General features: G+C 56.6%; 1 long non-coding RNA gene across 1 annotated transcript; it reads right to left on the bottom strand.

The window, feature by feature from the left end:
• Positions 1–2882: 2882 nt before the first annotated feature.
• LOC125148089 (uncharacterized) lies at positions 2883–5836 on the bottom strand. Its single transcript, XR_007145414.1, has 2 exons — positions 4023–5836; positions 2883–3145 (listed from the first exon to the last, which is right to left on the bottom strand). It is a non-coding gene; the product is annotated as an uncharacterized LOC125148089 (long non-coding RNA).
• Positions 5837–6720: the final 884 nt, after the last annotated feature.

Genomic DNA, 6720 nt, shown 5'->3' with positions numbered 1-6720 from the left:
TGAAAAGGGTTGAGAAGCTCCCGCACGTGCCTGCGATGTCGTCAAGGGGAGGGGAAGGAGATCCAGCCGGGCATGATTGAAAGCATCGAAGGGAGAAAAATAAAGCCATTTCCTGTTCGTACCCCATCGAGTTCAGCCCATTCAATATATGGTTATATATACAAGAGGCAGCTAGGGACCACGACAGCACAATATAACATCAAGTGAATTCAATCAACTGTGGAGGGGGAAAAAAAGGCAGAGAGAAGAATGCTAAGATAGTCGAGGAGGAGAGACTTGTATGCGCCCCTACGAGACATTGGTCTGGATGGGCGTTCAAGGATGGGACGGATTCTGCCCAGTGAGCAGACAGAGAGGTGAGAGCGGGACCTGTGTGAGCAGAGCCAGCCCCCGTGCCAAAGCTGCAGACAGCCTGGATCCCATCCCAGGAAGGTCTACGACCCTCTTAAAGAACTTTTATGTCCCCCATCCTGGGCAGCGGATGCAGATTTTATGTGTGTCTGCAGGAGGCTAAAACTGTCTTCAAACACAAAATTATAATGATCAGATGTCTGTCTCGGGGATGAGAGTGTTTCCTCGAGCCGAAAGAGCCCCGCAGACAGTGCCAGAAGTGGATTATAAATAACCCACTACCACGTCTCTCCTTCCCACTGCCGAGGCTCCTGGCCTCCAGTGTCTTTCTCCCACTTGGCGAGATCCCAGATTGGTTTTAATTAACAGTTTTGCTCTCTCAGCTCCATGCATCCCGGTTTTTCCGGATCAAAAGATGTGCTTCTGTCTCTTCTTCTGTCCTGGCTCGTGAGCAAGGTGGAGGCTGTTTAGGGTCTCAGAACATAGGAGAGAATAGAAAAATGCCACTCGCCTATCAGAAAGGAGGATCTCGAGGGAACTACCCACTACAGAGAGGAGGCCCATAGCCTGATGCTTTGCGGAGAGGTTCTCGGCTGGGTGTCCACCTTCATTTCTGAACCCTGAGGGCCACAGGAGATCAGTAGCAAAATGTCTCCAAGCGGAGGCCCCGATGCTAAGTCCCTGCATTCGGCCGTGATCAGATCCGAGCTGGAGGAACAGATCTAGCCTCCTCTTCCAACCCGACCTCCCTTGTAAGTGTCAGACCTCCCTTTTAAGTGGGCTGAGTGGCTGCAGCCAAACTGGGTATCTGCTGCTCACATCCACTAACTAGCCTTACAGGCCCTGCCCTCCACCGCTGGCTCCCGCTTTCCTGCAACACCCTTCTCCCACCCACATCTCTACCTCCAAAGCCTCCTGCTCCTTCCGAGACCAGGACTCCCACAGCCTTGCCGGAAGCCGCCTTCCTCGGGCCGAGAGCCCATCTCCCTTCAGACCCTTTGTCCTTGATCTGTTTACCCTTCCTAAGGATCCCTTCTATCTGACGTGAGAGCCTTGCTTCCCAAAATGGGTGCCACTGAAGGCAAGCAATGATCGTTGTTCTGCAGAGGGAAGGGGGCCGTTAGGAGCAAATGCAGTAGAGAGTTCCTGGATTCCACAGCCCCCTCAGGAGGGCACCCAAACCCTGACAATTGCATAATGGAGCACGCTTAACCCCATCGGAGTCAGTATTCCCCAGGTTCTGTGACCACAGAAACTTTCGTCCCCATAACATCTATTAGCGGTCCCCAGGCACGGGGTGTCACAGACCCCACTTTTGGAAGAGCCACGTGAGAGTCTTGGTGATGCCCAGCACCTCCGGCAGGTCCTCGGCATCGGGATGGGGGCGACCCGCTGACTCGTGTCTCACTGGCCCTTTCTCGACACCGTGCCCTGCGTGTTGTAAGCCGCAGCCATCACCGGGCAGTGTCCACTCACCAAGGCAGTGAACAGACTTGGGGAGACGTTAGGTTGGGTGCTGAGATAGAAAGAAGGCCCCAGCTCGCCCTCTACCCCGAAGCCCACTCCCCACTCTCCCACGGTGTGTCCCTTCCCTTCTCCACAACCAGAAGGGCAGTGAACTTCTCCAGAAGGCGGCCAGTTTTTAATAACCACACAAAACCTCACGGACAACGAGGCGTGGCGGAGAACCGTGTGGCGCACAGATCAGAGCCTGTGATCTCACGTTCGGTGGCTGATCTGGGACCAATTCCTTCACCCCCTGAACCTCAGTTTCCTCATCTGTAACAGAACCACTGTCATACCAGCTGCTCCGGGTGAGCAGAAAACCTGCCTGAGATGCCCTGTGAGCGGGCACAAGTCTGGCACAGCAACGGGGGAGGGCCTACGACAGGTTATGATTCTGGATCCTGTCTGGGAATACATTTCCTTTCGCTGACCCGTGGGGCGTGTGGGGGGTGCAAATCTCACTGAAACGAGAGACCCTAGGGTCTCACTTAAATTAGTAGCAGATTTGGTGGCCTGAGAGCAGATATGGGGCTCTCTAGCGGGGGTCCTGGTGACTTTCTGGGGAACCCCTTCTGTTTCCTGGTTCTGCTGGAATGGAACAGATCAGAGTTGCCGTGGGAGCATGTCTGAGTCCTCACGGAGGGCCCTGTGGGGGGTGGGGGCACGGCCCGAACACCCAGCTGTGGGGCTTGGTCTCCATGGGCCTGGCATGGGCCATCCCTCCAGCCACCTCCTTTCTCCTGTAGGCCCTGGAGGTCTGTCTAACTGCCTTGGGGAGGGGATAAGGCTGCAGGAAACACAGAAGCTGGACATCTCTTTCTGGCATGGGACCCCAGAAAGCCATCTCTATCGGGAAACAAGGAGGGCCAACGGTCTCTGATAAAGGATATGAAGGATACACAGTGAGTCAGAGCAAGTGCCCCCAGCTCCTGTGGCTGGGTCTCCCTGGGCACAGGGAGTGGAGGGGACCAGAGGGAGTGACATCAATGGGGTTGTCAGTAGGTCCCAAGAAGATGAACCCCACATGAAACTCCCAAGTATATTTGTGGGATCAGGAAGCAAAATGCCTGGGCTCTGTGGCTGGGGAAGAGGCAGGGTTCTGGAAAATTTGCGCTGCAGGATTATTTCCAGGCAGATGAGGCCTCAGGAGGCTTTACAGTGTTTTCATGCCCCAGGGGTGTCCAAGAAGCCAGGCGTCCCATTCATCCAACACCTGCACCAGCTCCCAGATCTCACACATCCCGAGGGAGGAGAGGGCCACAAGTGCACAGGGTCCCGTGTGCATCACCTTGGTGGGAAGGCAACCAGAAACAGAAATTGAATTGTCATAGGAAATTTGAGGAAATTCCATTTCTTGCATGCCTGAGCTTTTGACTGATGTTCCCAGCCACTGAACCTAGCGAAATCTGGGAACCATCCTACCATGACCATCAAAGACACGGGATCCAGAAGGGGATCTGCTAGGGACTAGCCCGGAGCATGGAGCACTGTCTCCCACAGCTTCTCCCTCTGAGCCTCTGAGCAGCCTGCAGCGGAGCAGCCGCTGGCCCTTCTGGGGCCTGGCGCTGACCTTCTGACTCCCTGAGGTCTGAGGGCCCCGTCCCCATTGGGTCACGGGGCCTCCATAGTGTGGATTAGACAAGACACTATGTAACGTAAAATCCTCAGTACTGTGTCTGCTACAGGTTAAGTAAGCCCTTGATTAATGGTGGCTATTGTTCTTATGGTGATCACAGAAAATACACCTTCTGCCTCTCCCGAGTCTCCTTGGCATTGCCCTCACACTCACCCTCCCTACCCCATCCTCCTTTCTCCCCTAGGCCCTGGTCTCCTGGATGCTGGGACAGGGGATCCTGAGTGGATCGTGGGGGAGTTCTGGCCAGCCCATGCGGGGGTAGGGCTGTCCCTCACCATTGGAGGATGCCAGAACCTGGAAGGACCCCCAGACCAAAAGGCACTCACACCCTAGTTCCCTGGACGGACGGGAAGGCAGCCCAGAGGAGGTGGGGCAAAAGCAGAGCCCAGGCCTGAGAGCCAGACCAGGCTCGCCCAGGCCACTGCCTTTCCTGCTGCTGCTCCCGCCACACACCCCCTCCCACCCAGGCTGGATTCAGGCGTTGGGAGGAGGAGGAGGAGGAGGAAAAGAAGAAGGACTGCTGACTCACGTCTAATAATGGTATCGCTCACTTCTTGGATCCAGTCCCAAAGGGGTGGTCCCCGAAAGTCGGGAGGCGGCAAAGCAGCCCATAATCCCCCTGCACGCTCTCCAGAGAACAGCACCGAGCTAATGGACTCAACCCTGCCTCCTTCCCGAGGCCCTACAGAGCAACAGCCAAGACCCTGCAGCAGCCCGACAGCTTGTAGGACCTAGGGGTCACATGAGGCCCCATCAGGTGGGCAGGTGGGAGGGACATTGTCTCCTTCCATCTAGAGGTCCTGTCCTAGGAATTCAGACCTGTCTTCATGAACGCAGCCTGTGGGCGTGTACTGTGCCTGACAAGGAGGGGCTCCAGGGAAGGAGCGGGGGGCACCCTGTTCAGAAGGCCCCCATGCAGGACTCCCCACTTTCTGCAGATAGCTGCACCTTGGCAACTCCCCTTCTTATTCCTTCTCTTTGCCTTCCCATCCTGTCCGTGCACCAGTCCTAACCATCCGATTGCCTCTCTGTCCCAGCAGCCATCGGCACACTTGGGGCCACAGTAGCCTGTGTGGCCCTCCTGTCAACTCATCCTCTCCTACCTTTGCCAGGTGGCCAGAAATCTGACATCCCAGTGATGTCACCCCCTGCATAATAATCACAGTGACACTGAGGGACCCTGGCCACCCACCTTCGTGGTGGCAGAGGAGCCCAGGCCGGCCTGTTCTGGCACCGTGCTCTCCCCCACCCCTCCACGTCACCCCCACCTCCCACAAGCAGTGCTGGTGTGGCTTTTAGCAGGCCCGACTCAGGGCTCTGGCCTCCGCCTCCTTGCTCTCACGGTTTTGCTGCCTGTGATAGATCATGCTCAGGCTACGATGAACGTGGTGGCACACGAAGAGGTAGAATGCAGAAGAATGTAACGTCAGGGCAGCAAGAATTGCCTCGCAGGTGACAGGGAGACCCCTGAGTGCCAGTGCCAGCCTGAGGTGGGACAGTCAGGGCCATACAACGGAACACTCTGCAACAATGAGGAGCAGAGAAGTCCAAAGTTGGACTTTCTGCAGAGAGAAAGAAGCCAGACACAAAGGAGAACCGAGGTCTCCGGGATGCCAGGCATGTTCTATTTCTTGATCGCAGTGCTGGCCACGCAGGTGTATTCACGCTTTGTGAAATTCCATCAGAATGGACACTTGGTATTCATGACCTGCTCTGTAAGCATATGATACTTCAATACAAGGTTTACAGAAAAGGCAGCAGACCTACAGCTCTGGGCCTTCTGACCTGCCAGATTCCCCGCTTCGGGCAGGATTTGTTGAGTTCTGAACTTCGGGCACACTTCGAAAGTAAAGATGCCCAGGGCCCCGTGCTCGCGCCCTGGAGCCTGCTCTGTGTGCGTCCCTGGCATTGCCTGCCTGCTGTGTGCTGTTTGTTCGGTAGCAAACAGAAGTGAGAGCGTCCACAAACCCAGCCCGGGCTATTCTCACCAGCCCTTTCATCCGGAGCCGGTGGCCTGGCTTAGATCGCCAGCAGGCCAGCCTGCACACCTCAAAGGCAGGACGATTCCTGTGCACGGGGACAAAGGTTGTACAACTCGGCTCCTCTCTAGGCATCAAACCAATTACCTATGGTCATCACCCAGGATCTTGGCTACACTCTGCTACAAAACAGGATCCGGCCGAACCCCTTCCCTTTTACAGGCGGGGAACCTGAGGCCCCACGATGAAGGAGCTTGCCCAAGGCCACTTCATAGCTCTCCTGTGGGCAGGCCCTCACCCAGCTGTCCTCGAGAGCGAGTACTGGGTCTCTCCCCGCAGTGGCCCCCGCCTGCCCTTCAGTGATTGGGAGTGGGGTTGTTGAGAGGCTTCTTTCTTTTAAAAGAATCTTAGAGGCTCAAAGCAAAAGGAGATGCATTTTCACTGGGCAGATTTGGGGCATGCTGGACTTCCTGGTGGGCAAAGGGCATTTCTGGGGCCGCCCAGCATGGGAGGGTCACAGCAGGCTGGCAGCCATCAACCCCTGTCTGCAAAAGTGGGGCACAGACATCAGCCCCAAACTCTGATCTCAAGGTTCAACACGGCGGGATGCTGTCGACATCCCTTCCCATGACCTTTGCAGCGACCACCCAGGGGCCGCCGGTGCAATCTGGGGGACAAATGCAGCCTGTGGCCCTTTCAAAGCCAGTGAGGCCTGCGCCCTCTCCCCTTTGCTTCTCCATTGTCACCCCTGTTCACCCATTCCCATGTCACCCTCTGCACCCCAGCCTTCAGGCCATCTCGTCCCCTCCTTTCTTCCTTATTTATCCTCATATTCGCTTGTTCGTGCCGCCCCCCATCCTTCACCCCTCCACTCCTGAACTGCCGCTCCCCCATTCTCCCCTCCCTTCTCGCAGTCACAGCACTGACTCCTTTCTTCCCGTCCCCCAGGCGCACCCTTTCCTCACGCGTCATGGCAGGTGTTAGCGTTGTGCTGATGCTCCCAGCCCCCTCCCTTCCAGACGGGAGGCGACTTTCACCGGCTAGACCCCTCGTGGTAGAGGATGGGCCTTGGCCTGTGGTGGCCGCTGGAGCTGACATGCGTCTCCCCTGAACCAGAGCCTTTCATGGCCAGTGTGAGCGCCCCCCCCCCCCAGACATCATGGTTAACTGCGTCCCAGTGACCAGCTGCAGCCCGACAAAGAGTCTGGATTCAGAGCAAGGAGTGAATGGAGCCCAGCTCCCGGCCCA

The sequence above is a fragment of the Prionailurus viverrinus genome, chromosome D2, assembly GCF_022837055.1.
Source record: "Prionailurus viverrinus isolate Anna chromosome D2, UM_Priviv_1.0, whole genome shotgun sequence".
NCBI lineage: Eukaryota > Metazoa > Chordata > Mammalia > Carnivora > Felidae > Prionailurus > Prionailurus viverrinus.
This window is presented reverse-complemented; position numbering and strand designations above follow the sequence as displayed.